A 15,433-nucleotide genomic window follows, 5' to 3' on the forward strand; every position below is an offset into this window, starting at 1 on the left:
CGATCATTTATATCGATAAGTTCCGAAAATATCGATAGCAAAATCAGTAACAATATCGATAACAAAATCGATAAAAATATCGATAACAAAAGCGATAATAGTATCGATAGCAAAATCGGTAACACAATTAATAAATATTTCTATAACAAAACCGATAAAAATATCTATGACAAAATCGATTAAAAGATCGCTATTAACTGCAATCAACGTATGTACGTATGTATGTGTTTATATATGTACATACGCTGCGATTAGGTTGTTAATATTGCGCCATCTGTTTATCAAAAGCCGAAATATATACTTACGCACACATACATACTTTTTGTCACCTTCCCACACTTCCAATGCATGCACGTGTTTGCAAAACGATGACGAAGTGATTTTGTATGGGAAATCACTTATTCCCATATATTTGAATCAAATAAACATACTTAGAAGATATCAACCAATACTTCCCATATACCAAACGAAAGGAAAACTCTTGAATTTTCGATTTAATAAAACAAAAACAAAATCTTTCAAGCGGTTTTCGAGCATTTTGGTAATAAGAAAAAAATTTTCAAATTTTTTCAACATTTGTTTGCCTTAAAATACTCAGTTTTTGTTGAATTTATATAAAATCTGTACACGAAGATATTTCTATAACACCAAAGAATCTATATCCCGAAAATGAAAGTTATATCTGCAAATCAAAAGCTGCTGGTGCACTTTAAAGGCTCAAAATTTACCCCAAAATAGGGTAATATTTACCGTTTTTTCTAGTACAGGCACCGAATCGGTTACTTTCAGAAATATATCTTCCGATAGGTTTGGAATTTTATCTTTGAAATGCCACCCTTTTCCTTGAAATCGCTTCATTAGTTCTCGTGCAATAAGCGTTTTCGTGAAGCTCTAAAAATTACAACTACAACATTTCAGCATAGCCTCCATATCGTAAGGTAAGACGTATTCTACGTCAAAAAAAAATAAATGTAGGAGCAGCAGGTACTCATGAAAGTGCATGTGTTAATCACTTCAGGAATAGTTGAGAACTATTTCGGTATCATTTCGGTACTAGTTTCGAACTAAGAGTGGTTATAAAAAAATCTTAAACTTGTCACGAAATTATCTCTTACACCGCTTGAAACGGTCCGGAAATGGTCTCGAACTAGAATCCATATGCTCCTCAACTAGACCCAAGATAATACCGATCTAGCCATTACCCAATTCTGAACGAGTCCCGCAATGTTCCAGAAGTAGCCACGAAATGATCCGGAAATAGTCATGAACTAGTTCCAAAATGGTCTCGAACTTATTCCAAAATGGTCCTCAAATAGTCCTGAACAGGTACTGCAATGGTGCAAAACATAAAAAAATTATAATATTTCATCTTCTAACTGGCATTTACTAGACGGACCGGAACAGTTCTCAACGAATACTAAATAAACACAGTCTGGATACTTTGTTCTCGGCCCTCAGCGCTTTCCCAATAGCTTTGTAGTTACCTCAAGCCATAAACAAGCACTTTAACTCAATCTAGCATCTGCTTTTCCAGCAGGGTTTCTGCTTAATTTGGTTGTAGTGGCAAAACTGTCCTGCGTCAGCTACGTTTGGCGGTCTTGTTTGCTTCCTCCTTTAGCCTCGCGCCATCTCCTCTGACTTGATTTCACTCACACGTATCCAAAATAGTCAATAGTCTCGTGGATGTTTTTTTTTTTGCATTCAGCTAACTTGCTGGCTGGCTCACTTATTGACTGCCTGTTTGGGTGACTTGCTGACTTTGTGTTGCTCGGTCTTTTCGACTGTTTGCCTATTTTGTATGTTCGATTTTTGGCTTTGCGCCAGCCAACGACCCATTCAAAGAAGAAGTGTTATAGTAGTTTACGCTTGGTTTCGTTGTTAGTACGTACAGACGTCGCAACTGTTCGTGGAAAGCTCGTCGCGCATACAATTCGCCGCCTTTTCGAGTACCTCCCGCAAGCCAAAAAATATCTCGCTATCAGCATTCGTACATACTACGGTCTATTTCGCGCCGCTTTGGTTCATCATACATACCTAATGCAGAGATACGAGTATGATGCGGCCTTCAAGTGATGCGCTTGGTCGATATGTGTTTGCCTCGTTGCCTTCCGTTCCTACACATTTTTGCTTGCTTTTCTCCAGCGTGACTGCTTGCGGAAGCGAGATTTGTGCAACAAACTTTTTCGCTTGTACGATTTGTTGGCTTTCAACTGGTAGTTGTCTGTTTAGTTTGGCTAATCTTGCAGGGATGCATGTGTGTGTGTGTGTATTTGTACGTTCGATAGACTGCTTTTGGATTTAAGCTTAAATGTGCAAAACTGTATTAGTCGCGTAACTTATCCTTTCCATCGCCATTTTTAATACTTCCTTTTCCCTTTTATTTATTTGGTTTTCATGCAGCTTTAAAATTTAGTTCTGAAATGTGTTGCATTTTCATTGCGCGCGCTTGCTATCCTCGCTTTATCCTTCGTCTGCTTTTAGGCGCAGAAGCATTCCATTTGTTCATTACCATTAAAAATGATGTGCCATAAAGTTGCGCTTTAATCGCTTGAAGTTGCTGGTGATAGAGTTTGCTTTTAGTAGTTTTTCGAAAGGTCGAAAGCTTAGCAGGCGGTCGTCCTCTTTTGGCTGCGGCACGTAGGAGGTTTGGTTGGTTACGTTTCTATTTTGAAGGTCATTTCAATATTTTTGGTAAGGATTTTGACCTTATTTAAGCTACAACTTAGTTTGAATGTAAAGCAAGCAATTTCGATAAATGTTGTCTCTAAAACTTTTTTAAAGTAAGTACTTAAGTTGTAGTGAATGTTTCATAAATATTTTAGTTTGGTATTAGCCTTTAGCCAAATTAGTCTCAGAAACAATATTCTATTATTTCCCGCAGTAAGTTAGATAAAGACAAAAGCCTGTTACGCCCAAAAAACTTGCCGAATATAGAACGAAATCACAGTTAGATCATACGACTAGGAAAGAATATCTAGAGATTCTTCAACTAGGCCAAAGGGAAATGCTTTTAAATATTTAAGAAGCCAATCAAGCCCAACGCTAATCTCCATCACTGCTAAGGAAAATTATAAGGCCATTCATCTACGAAAGGTTCTATCTATTTTAACTAGAATCCTTACAGATTTTATGTAAACTTAATTTCCAGATTTTTTCGAACACATAGGCAGAGTTTCAATTCAAGCTCTGGTGCTCTTGCAAATGGCAAACAATTAGTGCGTGTAGCCTCTTTGCTTTTGTCTTAATCGTAATCTTAAACTTAATGGTATGCCCATTCTTAATCATCATCTTAATCGTAACTCGTGGTGTGTGTTTTCTCAGGTGTTCGTCCCTCAACGAATCGTACATACCTAATTCTGGCAAAGGCAGGGACGAAGTATAAGAAGTGTTTCACCGCCTTATCCTCTTTAAGGCAGGATGGGCCAATGCGGTTGCCATGTACGCCTATCATAGTCAGGTGTTTTGCCACGGAGTGTCCAGTGTCCAGTATCGATCGTTAAATTTATCGATGAGCATTTTTATAAATATACACATAAATATCGATATCGATAGGAGTTTCCGAATGCGAATAAATAAATGACAATATTAATAATAAAAAAGATGATGAATATTACAAATATCAAAAAAAAAAAAAATTGCCACAAATTTGGGAACTAAATGATTCAGTAAAAATAAACTCATCAAATAAATTTATTTTATTAAATAATAATAAATAATTTTTTTATATAATAAATCCAAACAGCAAAGCACTAGTATTTTTTAATTGAATGAAATGCTTTTATTTTCGTATATCGGTGCTAAAAAATAATTAGTATCAGAAAATCATTGACAGGCAAAATTACAACAAAAATATAAGACATAATATCGATAAATATAACAGAATTAGAAAACACAATTTATCGATAACAATGTAAACTATACTAAGTAGTTTGGTTAATATATCGTTGTATACAAGGTAGATCTTCTTAGTTCATGTCGATTGTTGTGGTCGATTATTATGAAAAAATCACCGAGCAAAGAGCAACAAAGCTAATAGAAAAAATATCGATAAATATATTACAAATATTGGAAAAACTCAAAAACAAAACTTATCGATAACAGTTTTAATACTAAATGATTAATATATGTATCAGTGTAGTATACCAGGTTAGTCTTCTTAATTTAAGTCAATCTTTTGTTGTTGGCATAATATCGATTATAATGAAAAAATCACCGATAGCCAAAAGCACAATAATAATATTGAAAATAATATCGATAATATGAATATTGGAAAAAATTAGAAAACCAAACTTATCGATAACAGTTATAATATCTACCACATGCTTAATAAATCAATGAATACCAGGCTTATCTTGTATATCGATGTGTGTATATCGATGGGAAAATGATATCGATAAGCATTAAAAAATCGATAACTATAGTTTTGGCAAAAATAAATAGAAACCGAAACAATATCGATTCAATATCAATATGTATATATCCATAAAAGATATCGGAAACGAAAAGTATCGATTAAAATCGATGATGTCTGTTTTCAATAAAATTAAATTGTATGTTTTTGACATGCATAACGCTTAGAAATGACATCTATTATATATACAAATGTTATCGATAACCAAAATAGCAATGAAAATTAATGTATCCATAAAAAATCAGCAAATATATCGATAAAAATTATGAAAACCACATCGGCGTCGGTGTTGTTTAATACTGCGGTAAAAAGTTTGAAAAAATAAGAATGAACGCATATAAGTGTGATTCTCTGCAATAACGACACAACTCAAAACTAAAAAAAAAAAAACTCTTAGTACTGTTAAGTACCTCTTGTCTCTAATGCTTGTCTTATTCATTTTCATTGCGTACTAAAATTCATTTCCATTGCGTACTAAACGAAGTATGTCGTAAGGACTAATATTGTAAGTAGAAAGGATAAGACATGGATTAACATAGACATGAGCTACTTAAAAGTGGTAAGAGTTTTTATTTTTTGAATTTTGAATTATGTCGTTATTACAGGGCAGGTATTAAGGACATGAGGCCCCTAAGGATTGGGTCGTTTTAAAGTTTTGAGTTGTGTCGTTATTACAGAGTACGAATACATATACATATGTATTAAATAATTTCTTTCAAACAGTTGTTGCTATACCCTATTTGCATAGAGATGTGCACCTTGGAGTGTATTTTTATGTCAAAATCTTGATGATGTCATCACTCAGTTTAATAGTTTTGCATTAGCATACGGCAAATCACCCCAAAATACCATGAAATCCAAATTGGCTAGAATAAAGCAGTTCCAAAAAAAAAATGNACCCTATTTGCATAGAGATGTGCACCTTGGAGTGTATTTTTATGTCAAAAACTTGATGATGTCATCACTCAGTTTAATATTTTTTGCATTAGCATACTGCAAAAGACCCCAAAATACCGTGAAATCCAAATTGGCTAGAATAAAGCAGTTCCCAAAAAAAAATTACCAACCATAAAATTTACAATATGAGCACAGTAACGTCGCAGAGCTAACGGCAGCGACTCTGAAATTCAACCTCTAATATTGATGCAGTTCGGTGTAAAAACATCTAATGCGGTAGCAGCAACAATAACAAAATCACTATAACAATAAAGAATAGAATAAAATTGTGAAATAGTTTCGGAACCACAACTTGCTAAGTGCATTCTAATGAAAAGAGCGCCAATAGTAGAAAAATGTATAAACACAAAAAAAAAACAAATGCAATCGCGTAATGCGCCAGTGAATACACACACACATACACACACAAGAAAGTAAAAAGGCAAGTTTACATGTATTAGTGCAATGAGAGCATAGTAGCGAAATTAATAGAACAGCCAGTGGCATGGACCACAAAAATGGCGTACCAGTAGGAGCTGAATCATTAACAGCGTGCACTGTTGAAATGTTGCCAGCTAACAGCGCTTAACAGCACAGCTTCCACAGCAACAGCAACAGCGACAACCCCCAACCAAGTTTGGAGCAACGTACGGCCAGAGCCAGAGAGCGGCGAGAGTGTGTATTGACGCAAGAACAAAAGAGCGCAACTAGAAGAGCCAAACAAAAGTTGATTGCTTGCTGTCTTTCTAGTTAGTATTTCTTCGCTAAGTTTCTTCTTTACGCTTTGAGTAACAGCATACCGCAGACACTCTTTGGCGCATTGCCGCTGCACCAGTTTATCCCGCATCGCGCCATTCCGCTACGAATTTTTTTTCTATTTATTTTTAAGTGTTCTTTTATCAGTTTAAGTAACAGCCGACTGCGCTGCTGCTATTCGCTGGCTGCCGTTGATTGCTGGAGCCACCTAATTACGCAGCGCACAAACCAAAGAATACTTGGCATAACATTCGCTTTCGTTAGTGCGCTCTCTGCCAGCAACAAAACAAGTGCTTCGCATTTCTTATACGCGGTGCGCGCGCTACTTAGCTCCACATTTATTTTATTAGTGTTATTGTTGTTGTTGTTATTTTGAAAACGTTTTGTCAGTTTGCCGATCGCGATGAGTCGTTTGGTTAATGCAAGTTACTTCGGTTTTGCCGTCGGTTGTTTTCTTCGTTAATTCTTCTTCTAGTTAGTATTTGCTGGGAGGTAAAGACATAAGTCGCATTTGATTGGTATGGGATTAAGTAGTGTGTGTGTGTGTGTTTGTTGTTGTTGTTGTTGTGCTGTTGCAGTGGATAGAAATGCAGAAATTTTTGTGGCGCTCGATTTGTTTGGGGTAGCATTGCTAGCGCATAGCTTAGTTAATGGGGTCTGTTAACATTCAACAGAGCGCTGTTCACGCTGTTATTATTAACAGTATTTGTACAGTACTTCTGGAATTCGATGTTAACTTCCATGTACATAAGCTGTTGTTATGGTCGCTGTTGGGTATTTATACAGCTGTTAGTAAAACTTTGGAATCTTAAAGGGTATTATGGCAACTGTCTTTCATCTCACCAGAGTCTTTCGAAAGCCAATTGTCAATTCTGGCAACTATCTTGAAGCTCTTTTCCGTCTTTCCAAACACTAATGGAAAGATCTGTTTAAGAGAGTTCTTAGCGTTATTCTTCTTGCCTTCTATCAATATTGAATTATTATTAAAAAAAACATTTAACGGATTAAAATCTAACCGAAAGAAAATTAAACTTAAAATAATACCGAAAAAATATAAATATGTATAATAAAAATGAAACGAAAAAATAATAAAATAAGTTTATATAAATTAAATTAAACAAAAAATAATAATTTCGTTTTTATAGCAATAATTAAATAAAAGAAAATTAAACTAAAAAAAGGTTAAATTAAAAATGAAAAAATAAATAAATTGTCTTTAAAAATTTAATTAGATAAAAAAATATTTTTTTCTTTTGAAAACAATAAAATTTGAATTGAAAATATTTGAAGTAAAAAAGAAAAAATAAGTAAAAAGATAATATAGTTTTCTTTAAAATATATTAAATATAAATAAATATATATTAAAAAAGGAAAAAAATAGTAAAATAAACCAAGAAAATAATAAACTGATAAAATAGTAAAACCTAAAAATGTAAGGAAAAACACAAAATGTGTTTCTAAGAATTAAATTGAACTTAAAAAATATAAAATAATAAAATCCAGAAATTGAAAAAACTTATTTATAAAAAGTAAATTAAAAACACAAGAAAATCCGTTGTCCGAGGACTCGATCCTCGCATCTCTAGAATGGCACGCCCGACAAATTGAAAGATCTGCCAAAGAAGAGGCAGGTGGTCGTAGCGTTATTTTATTTGTCATTTAGCTATGGATTTTCTGAATATTGAATTAAAAAATAATGATTTACAATAACAAGTAACTTGAAACAAAACTAAATGAAAAAAAAGAAAACATAACATTTGATTTAAAAAATTAAAGATATAAAAAAAGTTGTTTAAAAATTAAATCAAATAAAAAATGATAATTTTCTTTTCAAAACATTAAAAAATAAAAACCAGGGCAATTAAATTTAAGAAAAAAGTCAGATTACAATAGAAGAATGAATAAATAAAATAAGTTTGTAAAAACTAAATTAAATAAAAAACAATAATATTTTTCTTTTTAAAACAATAAAATCTAAAAATTTTAAAATAAATAAATTAAAACTGAAAAACGTGGTTTTCTTTAGGAACAAAAATTATTTTAAAAAATTAAGAAATAAATAAATTTAAAAAGGAAAACGTAAAATCAGTTACCTACTAAATACTCATTGAAATAAAAAAACTTGTTTTCTTATAAAAACAACAAAACTTAAAAATCAAAAGAACATTAAATTAAAAAAGAAAAAAAAATTTATTAAAAAATGAGAAAAATACGTTTCTAAAAATTAAATAAAATTTTTAAAAAATAAAAATCCGTTGCCCGAGAACATACAGAAAATACAACTTCAAAGTAAATACCTTTGAAAATTTCTCGCAAACCGCGAAGTTACATAACCATTACCTATTAACGAAGCTAATTAAAATGTTAAACTAAAAAGTCGACGCAAATAAAATGGCAAACAATACGAAATCGGTTTAAAGTTTATGAACAAATTTCCAATTTCTGCATTTCTAGCTACGAGCATTTCAGGTACGCAATACGCAATACGCAATGAATTTTTTTACGTTGAAATTTTGTATCAGCACAGCTCCATCGTAAATTTCGCGCTACCTTTACATCACAGCGCTCCCCTTAGCAGTGCCATAGTCCATTAAAATCGCGTAGTTGCTGTTATACGGTCTGTTAACATTTTGGGGGCTGTTACCGTTAACGCGGTTACTGTTACATTTGTAGCCTCAGTTCTCTTCGCTTCGCATTTTTACACTCACCGTCAGTGGGGCTAACCTAACTGATGGTTTACTGCCGTTGCTGCTGCTTGGTTGCTCTTTGTTTTAACAAATTCTTTGTATTAATGTACATACATATCTGTTTGCCAGCCTGACTGCTTGCCTGCTTGCCTGCCTGGTCGAGTGTTGCTTTGGGGGCTCTGTGGAGCAGCGAGCCCAGCTGCACCACCACCATAACCGCCACCTCAACCACTCTTTTAGCTCTTTGTGTTTTCTACTCTGCGCTCTGCTTTTATTTATGTGGCTGGTTCGTAAGCGACCGGAGAATATATACACAACTTCGGTTGTGATTACGATTTCTGTTTCTGCGTTGATTTTGCTTTGCACTGCCATGGTGGTATGACGAATATGGACAGCAGCAGCTGAGTTGCTGGCCGTGCGAACGTATGAGTAGGTTTAATTGTATGTATGAGTCTCCCCATATGTATGGCGACGGATAGCAAGCAGTCAACAGGCATGGACTGGGGTGGTGAATGCTGATGGGGCTCTGGTTAGGTGTGGTACAGTGGGATGGTTTGGTGTGCTGCGGTGTGGTGTGGTGTGGGGTGCGGTGGCCAACAGCAAATGTGCTGCTGCTGTTGCTTTTGGTTCGCTGGTCGCTTTGTTGGTTCGCTTCGCTGGCTTGCTTCACTTTACTTTTCTGTTGTTTCTGTTGCTGGCGCTGGCGCTGGCGCTGCTGCTGGTGCTGGTGCTCTTGTTACTGCTGCTTCTGCTTCTGCTTCTGCTTCTGCTACTATTACTTGGTCTGGTCGCAGACTGTTTCGTCTGGTCTCTGGTGTGGTCTGCTCTGCAATTGCGTTCGCGTTTCGAAAATAGTTACAAGATGTTCATCGAAGTGAATAGAACGTCTGGACGGGTGATGGACTAACTGCATAAGTAATAAACACTAAACGAGCGACCAACCCACCAGCCGATCAAGCAGTAAGTCATGGTGCTCGCGAGCGTTTTGTTGAGGAAGACGTACATACATACATATATATGTATATAGTAAAAAGCAAATACAAATTAAAGCCGCGCGCTGCTTTTTTCTTACAATCGAAATGAAGTGAAGTGAAATACTCTCGGTCTCCCTTTTTTTTGTTTGTCTTTCTTTTACGCCTTTTTACTGTTCTGTACTAAAGCCAAGTGAGTGCGGCGGCTATTCTGCAACTCGTCGACATCGACAGTCTTTACTGTTGTCTGTTGTGGCTACTCAATTCAGTTTGGCAGCAACATCAGCAGCAGCCGAACCATCATCATCGCAACAACATTGTGTCGTTTCTTCAACTCTTCGATTCTTCAATTCTTCAATTCAATTCAACCCCCAACGCAAACGCAGACGGTACTACGAGTACTTAAGTCAAAATTTTTATGTGATGTGGTGTGGTGGTTCGCGCGTGAACTGACCCAACGCCCCCAGTGATCGCTTTACAGAATTTAGTAGTCGAGAATAGTAGCTGAAAAAGAAAATGAAATAAATTAGAATTTCGCTGTACTGTGTGAAAGCGTGTGAGACGAAAGCGAAGAAAGTGTAAAACGATAAAAGTGAAATTTAAAAAAAAAAATATTTCCGAGCAGAAGAATAGAATTTTTTCTGCTGTGATAAAAGTAGACAATGTGGAAGCAGTACAAAAACAAATGCAAATAGTTTTAGTCGGACAAGAAAATACATATATATATGCGCATACAAGTTGGTGTATGTATGTACATATGTTTGTATGTAGGCACTAGTGCGTATGTGCCTAAATAAATACACAACATGTTTGAATGTAAATGAGCTAACAATATGTGCGTGAGCAGCGAGGTTGAATTAAATAGAATTTGAATGGGAAAATATTTTAAATTGAAAGACATTAAAAGGGCAGCAAAAAACGGCGGTGTTGCGAAAAACAGCATGCTGTAAAAATACTAAAAAAAAATTTTAATAAAAAAAAATAAAATTTAAAAACCAAAATTATGGTAATACTAAACTAAATTTAATATTTTTGGAAAAATTGCGTTTAGAAATTTGTAAATTTGAAGGACATTTTTATTTTTTATTTACGAAAAAAAAATAAAAAATTACCACAGATAAAATATTTTGTTAGGATTTTTTTTAATATAATAGCCTAAAAACACTTCAGTTTTTTATTTAGTTTAGCTTATCATTTAAATACACATACTCAAATAGGCATTCCAAATTTTGCAAAACAAAGTTTTGAAAAATTTCAAAAAAGTTTCTTTTGTTTATAAAATTTTAGTTGATTTGAAATGAAAAAATTTAGTTGAGACAAAATAAAAAAATTAAAGACATTCGTTTTTTTTTGTGAAATTTCTGGTAAAAAAATAAATAATAAAAACGTTTTTTCTTTAATTTAGTTTAGGGGAAATGAAGAAATTGAAAAAATTGGAATTGGAAAGAAAATTTCCAGTTTCTTGATCTAGTTCTAGTTACCTATGGTGAATTGAAAAAATTTACAGACATTCAAATTTTTCTCAAAACAATGTGGTAAAAAACTGAAAAACACAATTTTTTTTAGTTTTCTTTAATAATTTTATTTTTTAATATACGGTAAAAAAATATTAAAGTTGAAAGATCACTTTACAAAAGAAATTCTAAAAAACATGTCAACGAATAAAGTATCAGGAAAAAATGCCAGATTAAAGACTATCTATAAAACAACTTTTTTTTACTCAGAGAGAAACAAAAATTAAACTTTAGAAGTGCCAAGTTACAAAACTTAAAACCGCACCGTCACGCATAAATTTTACACACAAAAATATAAACAAATCTCGAACAAATTTTAGAAGAAAAAATTAAGTAAAGGAATTAATTAAAAAAAAAGAAATTTTTTAAAGCTTTAAAAGACAAAATAGTACTAAAAACACCAAAAGAAGTGTAAAGTAAAAACTTTCGTACAACACCCCCCATACATAAAATTTGCACACAAAGTTTGAAACATATTTTGGAAAACAAAAAATTCAGTAGGCAATTTTAGAAAACAAAATTTTTATTTTATTTAAAGAATTTGTAATGAGATTTAATAAATAAAACTTTTAAAACTAGTGTAACAATAAAATTTAAAAAAATTTATACAAACTAAGAAACAAGTGTTAAATAAAAATAACTTCAGAACTACTAATCTAAAGAGAAAAACAGCAACACCAAAATTGCTTTAAAAATTTTAAACTTCCTTAAGTGCAATATTGCGATAAAAAAAATATTTTCTTAAAACTAGGCTTAAAGTTTTGAGAAAAAATTGCGAATTCACCTTAAAGACTAACCGCGTGAAAAAATTTTAAAGTTGAAATATTGGAAAAACAAATCAGAGCTTAAAGCCAATAGGGCCTTCAGTGAAAAAGGAAGTCCAAAAATTTGACAATGAACTTTTTGTGCAAAAAAGAAAGAAATGCAATTATTTTTAAATAAAACTACAAAAATTTATTTCCAGAAAAAAAGTACGTAAACTATTTTTTGGAATAAAAACAAAGCTTAAAAATCCAAAAATACAACGCACATTCAAACACAAAAAGTTTTAAATTTAGATAGAATTTTTGCTGCCGCATAATTAAACACAAAACAAATTTATAAAATTGTGAAATTTTCGTTGGGACACTTAAAAACTTAGCTACACTAAAATATTTACTAAATTTTAATTCAAGTGGCCGAATCAGTCAGTACTTTGAAAGGATTTAAAAAAATTAATTTTGAATATTAAAAGCAAAAACAAAATAGACTTACGTACAATTTTTCCTCGGCAAAAAAAGTTACGAAACCAAAAACCTAAAAATTTTAAAGACTAAACAAATTTTAAGGAAAAAAAAAATCAATTAGAAATTTCTTGTTCAACAAAAATTAGTTTGAAAAATAAATTTAAAAAGTCAAAAAATATTTGAAAATATTTAATATTCTATATATCTTGTGTGCCAAAATATGACCATAATTGACAATAAATAACTAAGTCAAAAAATGCTGCATTTGAGAGACTGAAAAGAAAGAAAAGTGAATCAAAGAACTTAATTAGAAAAAAACTTAAACGTACCCCCAAATTTTTTGCTCTGAAAATTACTTCCCAGTACAAAAACTGCACTTGGGTATACAACATTTTAAAAAATTTTGTTTAGTAAAACTCCAATTAAAGAAAAAACAAAAATAAAATAAAATATTTTAAATTATAGAAAAACAAAAACACGAACAAGCGCAGTGTCAGCAAAACAGTAGCACTAAATCAAATTGCTAATCTCGTGACAATTTTTTCTGCAACAAAAAAATAATTATGCTTTTTCGCAAACGAGAATCGTGATGTGCTGAATGCGCGTGCGGCAGCTAAAAGTGTTTTCTAAGCGCCAATATTTTGTGGTACATAGTTGTTGTTGGTGTGATAAATGCAAAAAAAAATCAAAAATAATTAATTTTGTCTGGTGACTGAACTGAATGAATTGTTGATTATCAACTTTAGTGAGAAAATCGAAATTACATTTAGGAAAAAAACATTAAAATTTAAATCCGAAAAGACACTGAAAAGATTGGAAGAATAAATTTTATTTTTGACTTTTGTCGAAAAGGAGAGAGAAAAAAATTCAAAATTAAAAAAACAGACTCAGAAAAATTAAATATAAAGATATTTTTTTTATAATAGAATTTATTTATGTTTTAGAAGAATTTCGATTTTGGTAAAACAATTTTTTTTTTCAATCAGATTTTTTTTGTAAAAGTTTTATTTAACAAAGATGCGAAAAGATAACACAATATAGAAGGTTGAAAGCCGACGCCAAGTGATTACGATTGGGCACAGAAAAAAAATACATACATACATACATGCATACATTCATAATAGAAACAGCCAAAGAGGCATAGCACAGATTAGCGCAAAATCCATGCAAAAATACAATTGAAATCAACCGTGAGCAAAGTTTTTTTTTCAAGCTAAAAGCTACAAAAACCCCAAAAAGTCAATAAAAACTAATTGCATTTGTTTTCCTGCTGCATTTCCACAATTAAAATAAAATTTCCCTCTTTTAACCCTTTAACAGCGCAGTTACCAAAACAACAAGCAACAAACATATAGCCAATAAAAATGGTTTAAAAACAAGAAGCAAACTAAAAAGACAACAACAAAAGTGAAAAGTACAGTGAAGTTGAACACAAAATGTGTGTACAACTACAAATAAAAAAGTGTTAAAAATCAATCAAAATATCAACCCTGAAAACAGTGAAAAACAAAATTTCAATACACATAAACAGCGAAAAGTTCATGGCGAAAAAAATGTTTGCCAACAAAATTGTGAAGCGCGTGAAAAAAATTTTCAACTAAAGGAAACACACAAAAAAGCAATAAAATAGTAAAGTGCTAAAAACAAACAATCGCAAATTGCAATTGCAAAATTTATGAAAATAAACAAACAGTACTACAGTCACTATGTATGAAATGCTAAAAGCAAACAAACTGCACGTGCAAATGGAATAAAAATTAAATATTAAAATAAAAATTAAATAAAGACTACAAAAACACACAGAATTTTTACTAGTTAAATGTGTAGTAAAGAAAATATTACAATTACAAAAATAATACAGCAAAGCATTTCTACTACCTTGTGCAACTGTGCAGAAAAAGTTAAATCAAAATACATTTNAAAGAAAATATTACAATTACAAAAATAATACAGCAAAGCATTTCTACTACATTGTGCAGCAGTGCAGAAAAAGTTAAATCAAAATACATTAAAAAAAAACGAGAAAATAAATATTTTTTACAAGCCTTAAATAAATACTGATAGTGAAATAGTGTGTGTTTTTTTTTTAAACAGACAACCAAAATAAATATTGGCATGACACATTGATTCAACGAAACAATCGACTTTTTTTAATTATGTGCCAAAAGTATCAACAAAAAACTGTGTAAAAATATTTATGAAATACATTTCATAGATTTTCGACAGCCAAATTTTTATGAAGCCTGATATAGAAATGTTATAAAACAATCAAAGACTTGTGTGCAGAACATACATATGTATGTATGTACAAATGTACTTGTTGGTGTGAATATTATTTTTTGACAACTGCATTTTTTGGCATTTTATGGATGTAACAATTTGTACACGAAGCATATAAAACAGGATATTTTTTTTCCGAATATTTTATACACAGGTGAGCAGATTGATTTAAAATTTTGGTTTTTAAATTTATTACTAAGGTATGTTAGGGTGATCCTTAAAATTTCAACATCATGGGGCCCCCTTTTGTTTTGTTCTAAATAGGTACAAAACAAAGACATCCACGAAAATTTCCGAAATTAAAAAGAATAAAAATAGGGCCGCAACCAGAGATTGAAAAAGTTTAATTTTTTGGCTTATCGTAAAAACTCGACAATATGTTGACAGTGATCAGTCATAACTTAGCGGTTACATGCTCTTATATAAATAAGTCTCAATAGTGTGTCAAATTTATCAGATTCCAAATAAAAACTTTGACAAATCTTTGCGATTACGTTTCTTTATTAATTTTTTTTTCAAACCACTAAAATTTTTAGCCTTTTTATTCATTTTGAAATTTTCGTCGATGCATTTAACTGACACACTTACTATGGTTACAGTCCACAGCAGAGAAGCACGAATAGACATTTATTTTCTTTACTCACGAATTCAC

At 32.0% G+C, this 15,433-nt stretch overlaps 1 long non-coding RNA gene across 2 annotated transcripts; it reads left to right on the forward strand.

Moving 5' to 3' along the window:
- The first annotated feature begins 9,831 nt into the window (after positions 1-9,831).
- Positions 9,832-13,963, forward strand: LOC108373586 (uncharacterized). Of its 2 annotated transcripts, none has more exons than XR_001848975.1 (2): positions 9,832-10,353; positions 13,822-13,963. It is a non-coding gene; the product is annotated as an uncharacterized LOC108373586 (long non-coding RNA). The 2 variants fall into 2 exon arrangements; XR_001848974.1 differs by having other exon boundaries at positions 9,832-10,339.
- The last annotated feature ends 1,470 nt before the right edge of the window (positions 13,964-15,433 follow it).

The sequence above is a fragment of the Rhagoletis zephyria genome, unplaced genomic scaffold (assembly GCF_001687245.7).
Source record: "Rhagoletis zephyria isolate East Lansing unplaced genomic scaffold, Rhagoletis_zephyria_1.1 Rzeph_scaffold_06834, whole genome shotgun sequence".
Classification (NCBI taxonomy): Eukaryota; Metazoa; Arthropoda; class Insecta; order Diptera; family Tephritidae; genus Rhagoletis; species Rhagoletis zephyria.